The following is an 18,361-nucleotide window of genomic DNA, read 5'->3' on the forward strand; positions in this document are numbered from 1 at the left end:
AGAAAGCTTGTTTCTGACATTCTAACAGCTCAATTAGAGCATTTTAGTAATGAACAGTGTTCTTTGTCAAAACTGACATTCTCATCATCCACTGATGCTTTTTGTCACAAAATGCAGTTTTCAGCTCAGAAAGCTTGTTTCTGACATTCTAACAGCTCAATTGGAGCATTTCAGTAATGAACAGAGTTCTTTGTCAAAACTGACATTCTCATCATCCACTGATGAACTATGTCACAAAATGTGGTTCTCAGCTCAGAAAGCTTGTTTCTGACATTCTAACAGCTCAATTGGAGCATTTTAGTAATGAACAGTGTTCTTTGTCAAAACTGACATTCTCATCATCCACTGATGAACTATGTCACAAAATGCAGTTATCAGCTCAGAAAGCTTGTTTCTAACATTCTAACAGCTCAATTAGAGCATTTTAGTAATGAACAGTGTTCTTTGTCAAAACTGACATTCTCATCATCCACTGAAGCACTTTGTCACAAAATGCATTTCTCAGCTCAGAAAGCTTGTTTCTGACATTCTAACAGCTCAATCGGAGCATTTTAGTAATGATCAGTGTTCTTTGTCAAAACTGACATTCTCATCATCCACTGATGCTTTTTGTCACAAAATGCAGTTCTCAGCTCAGAAAGCTTGTTTCTGACATTCTAACAGCTCAATTAGAGCATTTTAGTAATGAACAGTGTTCTTTGTCAAAACTGACATTCTCATCATCCACTGATGAACTATGTCACAAAATGCAGTTCTCAGCTCAGAAAGCTTGTTTCTGACATTCTAACAGCTCAATTAGAGCATTTTATTAATGAACAGTGTTCTTTGTCAAAACTGACATTCTCATCATCCACTGATGCACTTTTTCACAAAATGCATTTCTCAGCTCAGAAAGCTTGTTTCTGACATTCTAACAGCTCAATTAGAGCATTTTAGTAATGAACAGTGTTCTTTGTCAAAACTGACATTCTCATCATCCACTGATGCACTTTGTCACAAAATGCAGTTTTATGCTCAGAAAGCTTGTTTCTGACATTCTAACAGCTCAATTGGAGCATTTTAGTAATGAACAGTGTTCTTTGTCAAAACTGACATTCTCATCATCCACTGATGAACTATGTCACAAAATGCAGTTCTCAGCTCAGAAAGCTTGTTTCTGACATTCTAACAGCTCAATTAGAGCATTTTAGAAATGAACAGTGTTCTTTGTCAAAACTGACATTCTCATCATCCACTGAAGCACTTTGTCACAAAATGCATTTCTCAGCTCAGAAAGCTTGTTTCTGACATTCTAACAGCTCAATCGGAGCATTTTAGTAATGATCAGTGTTCTTTGTCAAAACTGACATTCTCATCATCCACTGATGCTTTTTGTCACAAAATGCAGTTCTCAGCTCAGAAAGCTTGTTTCTGACATTCTAACAGCTCAATTAGAGCATTTTAGTAATGAACAGTGTTCTTTGTCAAAACTGACATTCTCATCATCCACTGATGCACTTTGTCACAAAATGCAGTTTTATGCTCAGAAAGCTTGTTTCTGACATTCTAACAGCTCAATTGGAGCATTTTAGTAATGACCAGTGTTCTTTGTCAAAACTGACATTCTCATCATCCACTGATTCACTTTCTCACAAAATGCAGTTCTCAGCTCAGAAAGCTTGTTTCTGACATTCTAACAGCTCAATTGGAGCATTTTAGTAATGAACAGTGTTCTTTGTCAAAACTGACATTCTCATCATCCACTGATGAACTATGTCACAAAATGCAGTTCTCAGCTCAGAAAGCTTGTTTCTAACATTCTAACAGCTCAATTAGAGCATTTTAGTAATGAACAGTGTTCTTTGTCAAAACTGACATTCTCATCATCCACTGATGAACTATGTCACAAAATGCAGTTCTCAGCTCAGAAAGCTTGTTTCTGACATTCTAACAGCTCAATTAGAGCATTTTAGTAATGAACAGTGTTCTTTGTCAAAAGTGACATTCTCATCATCCACTGATGCACTTTGTCACAACATGCATTTCTCAGCTCAGAAAGCTTGTTTCTGACATTCTAACAGCTCAATTGGAGCATTTTAGTAATGATCAGTGTTCTTTGTCAAAACTGACATTCTCATCATCCACTGATGAACTATGTCACAAAATGCAGTTCTCAGCTCAGAAAGCTTGTTTCTGACATTCTAACAGCTCAATTAGAGCATTTTAGTAATGAACAGTGTTCTTTGTCAAAAGTGACATTCTCATCATCCACTGATGCACTTTGTCACAAAATGCATTTCTCAGCTCAGAAAGCTTGTTTCTGACATTCTAACAGCTCAATTGGAGCATTTCAGTAATGAACAGTGTTCTTTGTCAAAACTGACATTCTCATCATCCACTGATGCTTTTTGTCACAAAATGCAGTTCTCAGCTCAGAAAGCTTGTTTCTGACATTCTAACAGCTCAATTAGAGCATATTAGTAATGAACAGTGTTCTTTGTCAAAACTGACATTCTCATCATCCACTGATGAACTATGTCACAAAATGCATTTCTCAGCTCAGAAAGCTTGTTTCTGACATTCTAACAGCTCAATTGGAGCATTTCAGTAATGAACAGTGTTCTTTGTCAAAACTGACATTCTCATCATCCACTGATGAACTTTGTCACAAAATGCAGTTCTCAGCTCAGAAAGCTTGTTTCTGACATTCTAACAGCTCAATTAGAGCATTTTAGTAATGAACAGTGTTCTTTGTCAAAACTGACATTCTCATCATCCACTGAAGCACTTTGTCACAAAATGCAGTTCTCAGCTCAGAAAGCTTGTTTCTGACATTCTAACAGCTCAATTAGAGCATTTTAGTAATGAACAGTGTTCTTTGTCAAAACTGACATTCTCATCATCCACTGATGAACTATGTCACAAAATGCAGTTCTCAGCTCAGAAAGCTTATTTCTAACATTCTAAAAGCTCAATTAGAGCATTTTAGTAATGAACAGTGTTCTTTGTCAAAACTGACATTCTCATCATCCACTGATGAACTATGTCACAAAATGCAGTTCTCAGCTCAGAAAGCTTGTTTCTGACATTCTAACAGCTCAATTAGAGCATTTTAGTAATGAACAGTGTTCTTTGTCAAAACTGACATTCTCATCATCCACTGAAGCACTTTGTCACAAAATGCATTTCTCAGCTCAGAAAGCTTGTTTATGACATTCTTACAGCTCAATTGGAGCATTTTAGTAATGATCAGTGTTCTTTGTCAAAACTGACATTCTCATCATCCACTGATGCTTTTTGTCACAAAATGCAGTTTTCAGCTCAGAAAGCTTGTTTCTGACATTCTAACAGCTCAATTGGAGTATTTCAGTAATGAACAGAGTTCTTTGTCAAAACTGACATTCTCATCATCCACTGATGAACTTTGTCACAAAATGCAGTTCTCAGCTCAGAAAGCTTGTTTCTGACATTCTAACAGCTCAATTAGAGCATTTTAGTAATGAACAGTGTTCTTTGTCAAAACTGACATTCTCATCATCCACTGATGCTTTTTGTCACAAAATGCAGTTTTCAGCTCAGAAAGCTTGTTTCTGACATTCTAACAGCTCAATTGGAGCATTTCAGTAATGAACAGAGTTCTTTGTCAAAACTGACATTCTCATCATCCACTGATGAACTATGTCACAAAATGCGGTTCTCAGCTCAGAAAGCTTGTTTCTGACATTCTAACAGCTCAATTGGAGCATTTTAGTAATGAACAGTGTTCTTTGTCAAAACTGACATTCTCATCATCCACTGATGAACTATGTCACAAAATGCAGTTCTCAGCTCAGAAAGCTTGTTTCTAACATTCTAACAGCTCAATTAGAGCATTTTAGTAATGAACAGTGTTCTTTGTCAAAACTGACATTCTCATCATCCACTGAAGCACTTTGTCACAAAATGCATTTCTCAGCTCAGAAAGCTTGTTTCTGACATTCTAACAGCTCAATCGGAGCATTTTAGTAATGATCAGTGTTCTTTGTCAAAACTGACATTCTCATCATCCACTGATGCTTTTTGTCACAAAATGCAGTTCTCAGCTCAGAAAGCTTGTTTCTGACATTCTAACAGCTCAATTAGAGCATTTTAGTAATGAACAGTGTTCTTTGTCAAAACTGACATTCTCATCATCCACTGATGAACTATGTCACAAAATGCAGTTCTCAGCTCAGAAAGCTTGTTTCTGACATTCTAACAGCTCAATTAGAGCATTTTAGTAATGAACAGTGTTCTTTGTCAAAACTGACATTCTCATCATCCACTGATGCACTTTGTCACAAAATGCATTTCTCAGCTCAGAAAGCTTGTTTCTGACATTCTAACAGCTCAATTGGAGCATTTCAGTAATGAACAGTGTTCTTTGTCAAAACTGACATTCTCATCATCCACTGATGCACTATGTCACAAAATGCAGTTCTCAGCTCAGAAAGCTTGTTTCTGATATTCTAACAGCTTAATTGGAGCATTTTAGTGATGATCAGTGTTCTTTGTCAAAACTGACATTCTCATCATCCACTGATGCACTTTGTCACAAAATGCATTTCTCAGCTCAGAAAATTTGTTTCTGACATTCTAACAGCTCAATTGGAGCATTTCAGTAATGAACAGTGTTCTTTGTCAAAACTGACATTCTCATCATCCACTGATGCTTTTTGTCACAAAATGCAGTTCTCAGCTCAGAAAGCTTGTTTCTGACATTCTAACAGCTCAATTAGAGCATTTTAGTAATGAACAGTGTTCTTTGTCAAAACTGACATTCTCATCATCCACTGATGCACTTTGTCACAAAATGCAGTTTTATGCTCAGAAAGCTTGTTTCTGACATTCTAACAGCTCAATTGGAGCATTTTAGTAATGAACAGTGTTCTTTGTCAAAACTGACATTCTCATCATCCACTGATGAACTATGTCACAAAATGCAGTTCTCAGCTCAGAAAGCTTGTTTCTAACATTCTAACAGCTCAATTAGAGCATTTTAGTAATGAACAGTGTTCTTTGTCAAAACTGACATTCTCATCATCCACTGATGAACTATGTCACAAAATGCAGTTCTCAGCTCAGAAAGCTTGTTTCTGACATTCTAACAGCTCAATTAGAGCATTTTAGAAATGAACAGTGTTCTTTGTCAAAACTGACATTCTCATCATCCACTGAAGCACTTTGTCACAAAATGCATTTCTCAGCTCAGAAAGCTTGTTTCTGACATTCTAACAGCTCAATTAGAGCATTTTAGTAATGAACAGTGTTCTTTGTCAAAACTGACATTCTCATCATCCACTGATGCACTTTGTCACAAAATGCAGTTTTATGCTCAGAAAGCTTGTTTCTGACATTCTAACAGCTCAATTGGAGCATTTTAGTAATGAACAGTGTTCTTTGTCAAAACTGACATTCTCATCATCCACTGATTCACTTTCTCACAAAATGCAGTTCTCAGCTCAGAAAGCTTGTTTCTGACATTCTAACAGCTCAATTGGAGCATTTTAGTAATGAACAGTGTTCTTTGTCAAAACTGACATTCTCATCATCCACTGATGAACTATGTCACAAAATGCAGTTCTCAGCTCAGAAAGCTTGTTTCTAACATTCTAACAGCTCAATTAGAGCATTTTAGTAATGAACAGTGTTCTTTGTCAAAACTGACATTCTCATCATCCACTGATGAACTATGTCACAAAATGCAGTTCTCAGCTCAGAAAGCTTGTTTCTGACATTCTAACAGCTCAATTAGAGCATTTTAGTAATGAACAGTGTTCTTTGTCAAAAGTGACATTCTCATCATCCACTGATGCACTTTGTCACAAAATGCATTTCTCAGCTCAGAAAGCTTGTTTCTGACATTCTAACAGCTCAATTGGAGCATTTTAGTAATGATCAGTGTTCTTTGTCAAAACTGACATTCTCATCATCCACTGATGCTTTTTGTCACAAAATGCAGTTCTCAGCTCAGAAAGCTTGTTTCTGACATTCTAACAGCTCAATTAGAGCATTATAGTAATGAACAGTGTTCTTTGTCAAAACTGACATTCTCATCATCCACTGATGAACTATGTCACAAAATGCATTTCTCAGCTCAGAAAGCTTGTTTCTGACATTCTAACAGCTCAATTGGAGCATTTCAGTAATGAACAGTGTTCTTTGTCAAAACTGACATTCTCATCATCCACTGATGAACTTTGTCACAAAATGCAGTTCTCAGCTCAGAAAGCTTGTTTCTGACATTCTAACAGCTCAATTAGAGCATTTTAGTAATGAACAGTGTTCTTTGTCAAAACTGACATTCTCATCATCCACTGAAGCACTTTGTCACAAAATGCAGTTCTCAGCTCAGAAAGCTTGTTTCTGACATTCTAACAGCTCAATTAGAGCATTTTAGTAATGAACAGTGTTCTTTGTCAAAACTGACATTCTCATCATCCACTGATGAACTATGTCACAAAATGCAGTTCTCAGCTCAGAAAGCTTGTTTCTAACATTCTAACAGCTCAATTAGAGCATTTTAGTAATGAACAGTGTTCTTTGTCAAAACTGACATTCTCATCATCCACTGATGAACTATGTCACAAAATGCAGTTCTCAGCTCAGAAAGCTTGTTTCTGACATTCTAACAGCTCAATTAGAGCATTTTAGTAATGAACAGTGTTCTTTGTCAAAACTGACATTCTCATCATCCACTGAAGCACTTTGTCACAAAATGCATTTCTCAGCTCAGAAAGCTTGTTTCTGACATTCTAACAGCTCAATCGGAGCATTTTAGTAATGATCAGTGTTCTTTGTCAAAACTGACATTCTCATCATCCACTGATGCTTTTTGTCACAAAATGCAGTTCTCAGCTCAGAAAGCTTGTTTCTGACATTCTAACAGCTCAATTAGAGCATTTTAGTAATGAACAGTGTTCTTTGTCAAAACTGACATTCTCATCATCCACTGATGCACTTTGTCACAAAATGCAGTTTTATGCTCAGAAAGCTTGTTTCTGACATTCTAACAGCTCAATTGGAGCATTTTAGTAATGAACAGTGTTCTTTGTCAAAACTGACGTTCTCATCATCCATTGATTCACTTTCTCACAAAATGCAGTTCTCAGCTCAGAAAGCTTGTTTCTGACATTCTAACAGCTCAATTAGAGAATTTTAGTAATGAACAGTGTTCTTTGTCAAAACTGACATTCTCATCATCCACTGATGAACTATGTCACAAAATGCAGTTCTCAGCTCAGAAAGCTTGTTTCTGACATTCTAACAGCTTAATTGGAGCATTTTAGTGATGATCAGTGTTCTTTGTCAAAACTGACATTCTCATCATCCACTGATGAACTATGTCACAAAATGCAGTTTTCAGCTCAGAAAGCTTGTTTCTGACATTCTAACAGCTCAATTGGAGCATTTCAGTAATGAACAGTGTTCTTTGTCAAAAGTGACATTCTCATCCATCCACTGATTCACTTTGTCACAAAATGCAGTTCTCAGCTCAGAAAGCTTGTTTCTGACATTATAACAGCTCAATTGGAGCATTTTAGTAATGATCAGTGTTCTTTGTCAAAACTGACATTCTCATCATCCACTGATGAACTTTGTCACAAAATGCAGTTCTCAGCTCAGAAAGCTTGTTTCTGACATTCTAACAGCTCAATTAGAGCATTTTAGTAATGAACAGTGTTCTTTGTCAAAACTGACATTCTCATCATCCACTGATGCACTTTGTCACAAAATGCATTTCTCAGCTCAGAAAGCTTGTTTCTGACATTCTAACAGCTCAATTGGAGCATTTCAGTAATGAACAGTGTTCTTTGTCAAAACTGACATTCTCATAATCCACTGATGAACTATGTCACAAAATGCAGTTCTCAGCTCAGAAAGCTTGTTTCTGACATTCTAACAGCTTAATTGGAGCATTTTAGTGATGATCAGTGTTCTTTGTCAAAAATGACATTCTCATCATCCACTGATTCACTTTGTCACAAAATGCATTTCTCAGCTCAGAAAGCTTGTTTCTGACATTCTAACAGCTCAATTGGAGCATATCAGCAATGAACAGTGTTCTTTGTCAAAACTGACATTCTCATCATCCACTGATGAACTATGTCACAAAATGCAGTTCTCAGCTCAGAAAGCTTGTTTCTGACATTCTAACAGCTCAATTGGAGCATTTTAGTAATGAACAGTGTTCTTTGTCAAAACTGACATTCTCATCATCCACTGATGAACTATGTCACAAAATGCAGTTCTCAGCTCAGAAAGCTTGTTTCTAACATTCTAACAGCTCAATTAGAGCATTTTAGTAATGAACAGTGTTCTTTGTCAAAACTGACATTCTCATCATCCACTGAAGCACTTTGTCACAAAATGCAGTTCTCAGCTCAGAAAGCTTGTTTCTGACATTCTAACAGTTCAATTAGAGCATTTTAGTAATGAACAGTGTTCTTTGTCAAAAGTGACATTCTCATCATCCACTGATGCACTTTGTCACAAAATGCATTTCTCAGCTCAGAAAGCTTGTTTCTGACATTCTAACAGCTCAATTGGAGCATTTTAGTAATGATCAGTGTTCTTTGTCAAAACTGACATTCTCATCATCCACTGATGCTTTTTGTCACAAAATGCAGTTCTCAGCTCAGAAAGCTTGTTTCTGACATTCTAACAGCTCAATTAGAGCATTTTAGTAATGAACAGTGTTCTTTGTCAAAACTGACATTCTCATCATCCACTGATGAACTATGTCACAAAATGCATTTCTCAGCTCAGAAAGCTTGTTTCTGACATTCTAACAGCTCAATTGGAGCATTTCAGTAATGAACAGTGTTCTTTGTCAAAACTGACATTCTCATCATCCACTGATGAACTTTGTCACAAAATGCAGTTCTCAGCTCAGAAAGCTTGTTTCTGACATTCTAACAGCTCAATTAGAGCATTTTAGTAATGAACAGTGTTCTTTGTCAAAACTGACATTCTCATCATCCACTGAAGAACTTTGTCACAAAATGCAGTTCTCAGCTCAGAAAGCTTGTTTCTGACATTCTAACAGCTCAATTAGAGCATTTTAGAAATGAACAGTGTTCTTTGTCAAAACTGACATTCTCATCATCCACTGATGCACTTTGTCACAAAATGCATTTCTCAGCTCAGAAAGCTTGTTTCTGACATTCTAACAGCTCAATTGGAGCATTTTAGTAATGATCAGTGTTCTTTGTCAAAACTGACATTCTCATCATCCACTGATGCTTTTTGTCACAAAATGCAGTTTTCAGCTCAGAAAGCTTGTTTCTGACATTCTAACAGCTCAATTGGAGCATTTCAGTAATGAACAGAGTTCTTTGTCAAAACTGACATTCTCATCATCCACTGATGAACTATGTCACAAAATGCGGTTCTCAGCTCAGAAAGCTTGTTTCTGACATTCTAACAGCTCAATTGGAGCATTTTAGTAATGAACAGTGTTCTTTGTCAAAACTGACATTCTCATCATCCACTGATGAACTATGTCACAAAATGCAGTTCTCAGCTCAGAAAGCTTGTTTCTAACATTCTAACAGCTCAATTAGAGCATTTTAGTAATGAACAGTGTTCTTTGTCAAAACTGACATTCTCATCATCCACTGATGAACTATGTCACAAAATGCAGTTCTCAGCTCAGAAAGCTTGTTTCTAACATTCTAACAGCTCAATTAGAGCATTTTAGTAATGAACAGTGTTCTTTGTCAAAACTGACATTCTCATCATCCACTGAAGCACTTTGTCACAAAATGCAGTTCTCAGCTCAGAAAGCTTGTTTCTGACATTCTAACAGTTCAATTAGAGCATTTTAGTAATGAACAGTGTTCTTTGTCAAAAGTGACATTCTCATCATCCACTGATGCACTTTGTCACAAAATGCATTTCTCAGCTCAGAAAGCTTGTTTCTGACATTCTAACAGCTCAATTGGAGCATTTTAGTAATGATCAGTGTTCTTTGTCAAAACTGACATTCTCATCATCCACTGATGCTTTTTGTCACAAAATGCAGTTCTCAGCTCAGAAAGCTTGTTTCTGACATTCTAACAGCTCAATTAGAGCATTTTAGTAATGAACAGTGTTCTTTGTCAAAACTGACATTCTCATCATCCACTGATGAACTATGTCACAAAATGCATTTCTCAGCTCAGAAAGCTTGTTTCTGACATTCTAACAGCTCAATTGGAGCATTTCAGTAATGAACAGTGTTCTTTGTCAAAACTGACATTCTCATCATCCACTGATGAACTTTGTCACAAAATGCAGTTCTCAGCTCAGAAAGCTTGTTTCTGACATTCTAACAGCTCAATTGGAGCATTTTAGTAATGATCAGTGTTCTTTGTCAAAACTGACATTCTCATCATCCACTGAAGAACTTTGTCACAAAATGCAGTTCTCAGCTCAGAAAGCTTGTTTCTGACATTCTAACAGCTCAATTAGAGCATTTTAGAAATGAACAGTGTTCTTTGTCAAAACTGACATTCTCATCATCCACTGATGCACTTTGTCACAAAATGCATTTCTCAGCTCAGAAAGCTTGTTTCTGACATTCTAACAGCTCAATTGGAGCATTTTAGTAATGATCAGTGTTCTTTGTCAAAACTGACATTCTCTTCATCCACTGATGCTTTTTGTCACAAAATGCAGTTTTCAGCTCAGAAAGCTTGTTTCTGACATTCTAACAGCTCAATTGGAGCATTTCAGTAATGAACAGAGTTCTTTGTCAAAACTGACATTCTCATCATCCACTGATGAACTATGTCACAAAATGCGGTTCTCAGCTCAGAAAGCTTGTTTCTGACATTCTAACAGCTCAATTGGAGCATTTTAGTAATGAACAGTGTTCTTTGTCAAAACTGACATTCTCATCATCCACTGATGAACTATGTCACAAAATGCAGTTCTCAGCTCAGAAAGCTTGTTTCTAACATTCTAACAGCTCAATTAGAGCATTTTAGTAATGAACAGTGTTCTTTGTCAAAACTGACATTCTCATCATCCACTGATGAACTATGTCACAAAATGCAGTTCTCAGCTCAGAAAGCTTGTTTCTGACATTCTAACAGCTCAATTAGAGCATTTTAGTAATGAACAGTGTTCTTTGTCAAAACTGACATTCTCATCATCCACTGAAGCACTTTGTCACAAAATGCATTTCTCAGCTCAGAAAGCTTGTTTCTGACATTCTAACAGCTCAATTAGAGCATTTTAGTAATGAACAGTGTTCTTTGTCAAAACTGACATTCTCATCATCCACTGATGCACTTTGTCACAAAATGCATTTCTCAGCTCAGAAAGCTTTTTTTTAAGACATTCTAACAGCTCAATTGGAGCATTTTAGTAATGATCAGTGTTCTTTGTCAAAACTGACATTCTCATCATCCACTGATGCTTTTTGTCACAAAATGCAGTTTTCAGCTCAGAAAGCTTGTTTCTGACATTCTAACAGCTCAATTGGAGCATTTCAGTAATGAACAGAGTTCTTTGTCAAAACTGACATTCTCATCATCCACTGATGAACTATGTCACAAAATACGGTTCTCAGCTCAGAAAGCTTGTTTCTGACATTCTAACAGCTCAATTGGAGCATTTTAGTAATGAACAGTGTTCTTTGTCAAAACTGACATTCTCATCATCCACTGATGAACTATGTCACAAAATGCAGTTCTCAGCTCAGAAAGCTTGTTTCTAACATTCTAACAGCTCAATTAGAGCATTTTAGTAATGAACAGTGTTCTTTGTCAAAACTGACATTCTCATCATCCAATGAAGCACTTTGTCACAAAATGCAGTTCTCAGCTCAGAAAGCTTGTTTCTGACATTCTAACAGCTCAATTAGAGCATTTTAGTAATGAACAGTGTTCTTTGTCAAAACTGACATTCTCATCATCCACTGAAGCACTTTGTCACAAAATGCATTTCTCAGCTCAGAAAGCTTGTTTCTGACATTCTAACAGCTCAATCGGAGCATTTTAGTAATGATCAGTGTTCTTTGTCAAAACTGACATTCTCATCATCCACTGATGCTTTTTGTCACAAAATGCAGTTCTCAGCTCAGAAAGCTTGTTTCTGACATTCTAACAGCTCAATTAGAGCATTTTAGTAATGAACAGTGTTCTTTGTCAAAACTGACATTCTCATCATCCACTGAAGCACTTTGTCACAAAATGCATTTCTCAGCTCAGAAAGCTTGTTTCTGACATTCTAACAGCTCAATCGGAGCATTTTAGTAATGATCAGTGTTCTTTGTCAAAACTGACATTCTCATCATCCAATGATGCTTTTTGTCACAAAATGCAGTTCTCAGCTCAGAAAGCTTGTTTCTGACATTCTAACAGCTCAATTAGAGCATTTTAGTAATGAACAGTGTTCTTTGTCAAAACTGACATTCTCATCATCCACTGATGAACTATGTCACAAAATGCAGTTCTCAGCTCAGAAAGCTTGTTTCTGACATTCTAACAGCTCAATTAGAGCATTTTAGTAATGAACAGTGTTCTTTGTCAAAACTGACATTCTCATCATCCACTGATGAACTATGTCACAAAATGCAGTTCTCAGCTCAGAAAGCTTGTTTCTGACATTCTAACAGCTCAATTAGAGCATTTTAGTAATGAACAGTGTTCTTTGTCAAAACTGACATTCTCATCATCCACTGATGCACTTTGTCAAAAAAATGCAGTTTTCAGCTCAGAAAGCTTGTTTCTGACATTCTAACAGCTCAATTGGAGCATTTTATTAAAGATCAGTGTTCTTTTCAAAAGTGACATTCTCATCATCCACTGATTCACTTTGTCACAAAATGCAGTTCTCAGCTCAGAAAGCTTGTTTCTGACATTCTAACAGCTCAATTAGAGCATTTTAGTAATGATCAGTGTTCTTTGTCAAAACTGACATTCTCATCATCCACTGATGAACTATGTCACAAAATGCAGTTCTCAGCTCAGAAAGCTTGTTTCGGACATTCTAACAGCTCAATTAGAGCATTTTAGTAATGAACAGTGTTCTTTGTCAAAACTGACATTCTCATCATCCACTGAAGCACTTTGTCACAAAATGCATTTCTCAGCTCAGAAAGCTTGTTTCTGACATTCTAACAGCTCAATCGGAGCATTTTAGTAATGATCAGTGTTCTTTGTCAAAACTGACATTCTCATCATCCACTGATGCTTTTTGTCACAAAATGCAGTTTTCAGCTCAGAAAGCTTGTTTCTGACATTCTAACAGCTCAATTGGAGCATTTCAGTAATGAACAGAGTTCTTTGTCAAAACTGACATTCTCATCATCCACTGATGAACTATGTCACAAAATGCGGTTCTCAGCTCAGAAAGCTTGTTTCTGACATTCTAACAGCTCAATTGGAGCATTTTAGTAATGAACAGTGTTCTTTGTCAAAACTGACATTCTCATCATCCACTGATGAACTATGTCACAAAATGCAGTTCTCAGCTCAGAAAGCTTGTTTCTAACATTCTAACAGCTCAATTAGAGCATTTTAGTAATGAACAGTGTTCTTTGTCAAAACTGACATTCTCATCATCCACTGAAGCACTTTATCACAAAATGCATTTCTCAGCTCAGAAAGCTTGTTTCTGACATTCTAACAGCTCAATCGGAGCATTTTAGTAATGATCAGTGTTCTTTGTCAAAACTGACATTCTCATCATCCACTGATGCTTTTTGTCACAAAATGCAGTTCTCAGCTCAGAAAGCTTGTTTCTGACATTCTAACAGCTCAATTAGAGCATTTTAGTAATGAACAGTGTTCTTTGTCAAAACTGACATTCTCATCATCCACTGATGAACTATGTCACAAAATGCAGTTCTCAGCTCAGAAAGCTTGTTTCTGACATTCTAACAGCTCAATTAGAGCATTTTAGTAATGAACAGTGTTCTTTGTCAAAACTGACATTCTCATCATCCACTGATGCACTTTGTCACAAAATGCATTTCTCAGCTTAGAAAGCTTGTTTCTGACATTCTAACAGCTCAATTGGAGCATTTCAGTAATGAACAGTGTTCTTTGTCAAAACTGACATTCTCATCATCCACTGATGAACTATGTCACAAAATGCAGTTCTCAGCTCAGAAAGCTTGTTTCTGACATTCTAAGAGCTTAATTGGAGCATTTTAGTGATGATCAGTGTTCTTTGTCAAAACTGACATTCTCATCATCCACTGATGCACTTTGTCACAAAATGCATTTCTCAGCTCAGAAAGCTTGTTTCTGACATTCTAACAGCTCAATCGGAGCATTTTAGTAATGATCAGTGTTCTTTGTCAAAACTGACATTCTCATCATCCACTGATGCTTTTTGTCACAAAATGCAGTTCTCAGCTCAGAAAGCTTGTTTCTGACATTCTAACAGCTCAATTAGAGCATTTTAGTAATGAACAGTGTTCTTTGTCAAAACTGACATTCTCATCATCCACTGATGCACTTTGTCACAAAATGCAGTTTTATGCTCAGAAAGCTTGTTTCTGACATTCTAACAGCTCAATTGGAGCATTTTAGTAATGAACAGTGTTCTTTGTCAAAACTGACATTCTCATCATCCACTGATTCACTTTCTCACAAAATGCAGTTCTCAGCTCAGAAAGCTTGTTTCTGACATTCTAACAGCTCAATTGGAGCATTTTAGTAATGAACAGTGTTCTTTGTCAAAACTGACATTCTCATCATCCACTGATGAACTATGTCACAAAATGCAGTTCTCAGCTCAGAAAGCTTGTTTCTAACATTCTAACAGCTCAATTAGAGCATTTTAGTAATGAACAGTGTTCTTTGTCAAAACTGACATTCTCATCATCCACTGATGAACTATGTCACAAAATGCAGTTCTCAGCTCAGAAAGCTTGTTTCTGACATTCTAACAGCTCAATTAGAGCATTTTAGTAATGAACAGTGTTCTTTGTCAAAAGTGACATTCTCATCATCCACTGATGCACTTTGTCACAAAATGCATTTCTCAGCTCAGAAAGCTTGTTTCTGACATTCTAACAGCTCAATCGGAGCATTTTAGTAATGATCAGTGTTCTTTGTCAAAACTGACATTCTCATCATCCACTGATGCTTTTTGTCACAAAATGCAGTTCTCAGCTCAGAAAGCTTGTTTCTGACATTCTAACAGCTCAATTAGAGCATTTTAGTAATGAACAGTGTTCTTTGTCAAAACTGACATTCTCATCATCCACTGATGAACTATGTCACAAAATGCAGTTCTCAGCTCAGAAAGCTTGTTTCTGACATTCTAACAGCTCAATTAGAGCATTTTAGTAATGAACAGTGTTCTTTGTCAAAACTGACATTCTCATCATCCACTGATGAACTATGTCACAAAATGCAGTTCTCAGCTCAGAAAGCTTGTTTCTGACATTCTAACAGCTCAATTAGAGCATTTTAGTAATGAACAGTGTTCTTTGTCAAAACTGACATTCTCATCATCCACTGATGTACTTTGTCAAAAAAATGCAGTTTTCAGCTCAGAAAGCTTGTTTCTGACATTCTAACAGCTCAATTAGAGCATTTTAGTAATGAACAGTGTTCTTTGTCAAAAGTGACATTCTCATCATCCACTGATGCACTTTGTCACAAAATGCATTTCTCAGCTCAGAAAGCTTGTTTCTGACATTCTAACAGCTCAATTGGAGCATTTTAGTAATGATCAGTGTTCTTTGTCAAAACTGACATTCTCATCATCCACTGATGCTTTTTGTCACAAAATGCAGTTCTCAGCTCAGAAAGCTTGTTTCTGACATTCTAACAGCTCAATTAGAGCATTTCAGTAATGAACAGTGTTCTTTGTCAAAACTGACATTCTCATCATCCACTGATGAACTATGTCACAAAATGCATTTCTCAGCTCAGAAAGCTTGTTTCTGACATTCTAACAGCTCAATTGGAGCATTTCAGTAATGAACAGTGTTCTTTGTCAAAACTGACATTCTCATCATCCACTGATGAACTTTGTCACAAAATGCAGTTCTCAGCTCAGAAAGCTTGTTTCTGACATTCTAACAGCTCAATTAGAGCATTTTAGTAATGAACAGTGTTCTTTGTCAAAACTGACATTCTCATCATCCACTGATGCACTTTGTCAAAAAAATGCAGTTTTCAGCTCAGAAAGCTTGTTTCTGACATTCTAACAGCTCAATTGGAGCATTTTATTAATGATCAGTGTTCTTTTCAAAAGTGACATTCTCATCATCCACTGATGCACTTTGTCAAAAAAATGCAGTTTTCAGCTCAGAAAGCTTGTTTCTGACATTCTAACAGCTCAATTGGAGCATTTTAGTAATGAACAGTGTTCTTTGTCAAAACTGACATTCTCATCATCCACTGATGAACTATGTCACAAAATGCAGTTCTCAGCTCAGAAAGCTTGTTTCTAACATTCTAACAGCTCAATTAGAGCATTTTAGTAATGAACAGTGTTCTTTGTCAAAACTGACATTCTCATCATCCACTGAAGCACTTTGTCACAAAATGCATTTCTCAGCTCAGAAAGCTTGTTTCTGACATTCTAACAGCTCAATCGGAGCATTTTAGTAATGATCAGTGTTCTTTGTCAAAACTGACATTCTCATCATCCACTGATGCTTTTTGTCACAAAATGCAGTTCTCAGCTCAGAAAGCTTGTTTCTGACATTCTAACAGCTCAATTAGAGCATTTTAGTAATGAACAGTGTTCTTTGTCAAAACTGACATTCTCATCATCCACTGATGAACTATGTCACAAAATGCAGTTCTCAGCTCAGAAAGCTTGTTTCTGACATTCTAACAGCTCAATTAGAGCATTTTAGTAATGAACAGTGTTCTTTGTCAAAACTGACATTCTCATCATCCACTGATGCACTTTGTCACAAAATGCATTTCTCAGCTTAGAAAGCTTGTTTCTGACATTCTAACAGCTCAATTGGAGCATTTCAGTAATGAACAGTGTTCTTTGTCAAAACTGACATTCTCATCATCCACTGATGAACTATGTCACAAAATGCAGTTCTCAGCTCAGAAAGCTTGTTTCTGACATTCTAAGAGCTTAATTGGAGCATTTTAGTGATGATCAGTGTTCTTTGTCAAAACTGACATTCTCATCATCCACTGATGCACTTTGTCACAAAATGCATTTCTCAGCTCAGAAAATTTGTTTCTGACATTCTAACAGCTCAATTGGAGCATTTCAGTAATGAACAGTGTTCTTTGTCAAAACTGACATTCTCATCATCCACTGATGCTTTTTGTCACAAAATGCAGTTCTCAGCTCAGAAAGCTTGTTTCTGATATTCTAACAGCTCAATTAGAGCATTTTAGTAATGAACAGTGTTCTTTGTCAAAACTGACATTCTCATCATCCACTGATGCACTTTGTCACAAAATGCAGTTTTATGCTCAGAAAGCTTGTTTCTGACATTCTAACAGCTCAATTGGAGCATTTTAGTAATGAACAGTGTTCTTTGTCAAAACTGACATTCTCATCATCCACTGATGAACTATGTCACAAAATGCAGTTCTCAGCTCAGAAAGCTTGTTTCTAACATTCTAACAGCTCAATTAGAGCATTTTAGTAATGAACAGTGTTCTTTGTCAAAACTGACATTCTCATCATCCACTGATGAACTATGTCACAAAATGCAGTTCTCAGCTCAGAAAGCTTGTTTCTGACATTCTAACAGCTCAATTAGAGCATTTTAGTAATGAACAGTGTTCTTTGTCAAAACTGACATTCTCATCATCCACTGAAGCACTTTGTCACAAAATGCATTTCTCAGCTCAGAAAGCTTGTTTCTGACATTCTAACAGCTCAATCGGAGCATTTTAGTAATGATCAGTGTTCTTTGTCAAAACTGACATTCTCATCATCCACTGATGCTTTTTGTCACAAAATGCAGTTCTCAGCTCAGAAAGCTTGTTTCTGACATTCTAACAGCTCAATTGGAGCATTTCAGTAATGAACAGTGTTCTTTGTCAAAAGTGACATTCTCATCCATCCACTGATTCACTTTGTCACAAAATGCAGTTCTCAGCTCAGAAAGCTTGTTTCTGACATTATAACAGCTCAATTGGAGCATTTTAGTAATGATCAGTGTTCTTTGTCAAAACTGACATTCTCATCATCCACTGATGAACTTTGTCACAAAATGCAGTTCTCAGCTCAGAAAGCTTGTTTCTGACATTCTAACAGCTCAATTAGAGCATTTTAGTAATGAACAGTGTTCTTTGTCAAAACTGACATTCTCATCATCCACTGATGAACTATGTCACAAAATGCAGTTCTCAGCTCAGAAAGCTTGTTTCTAACATTCTAACAGCTCAATTAGAGCATTTTAGTAATGAACAGTGTTCTTTGT

This window comes from Barbatula barbatula (assembly GCF_947034865.1).
Source record: "Barbatula barbatula genome assembly, chromosome: 18".
NCBI classification, from domain to species: Eukaryota; Metazoa; Chordata; class Actinopteri; order Cypriniformes; family Nemacheilidae; genus Barbatula; species Barbatula barbatula.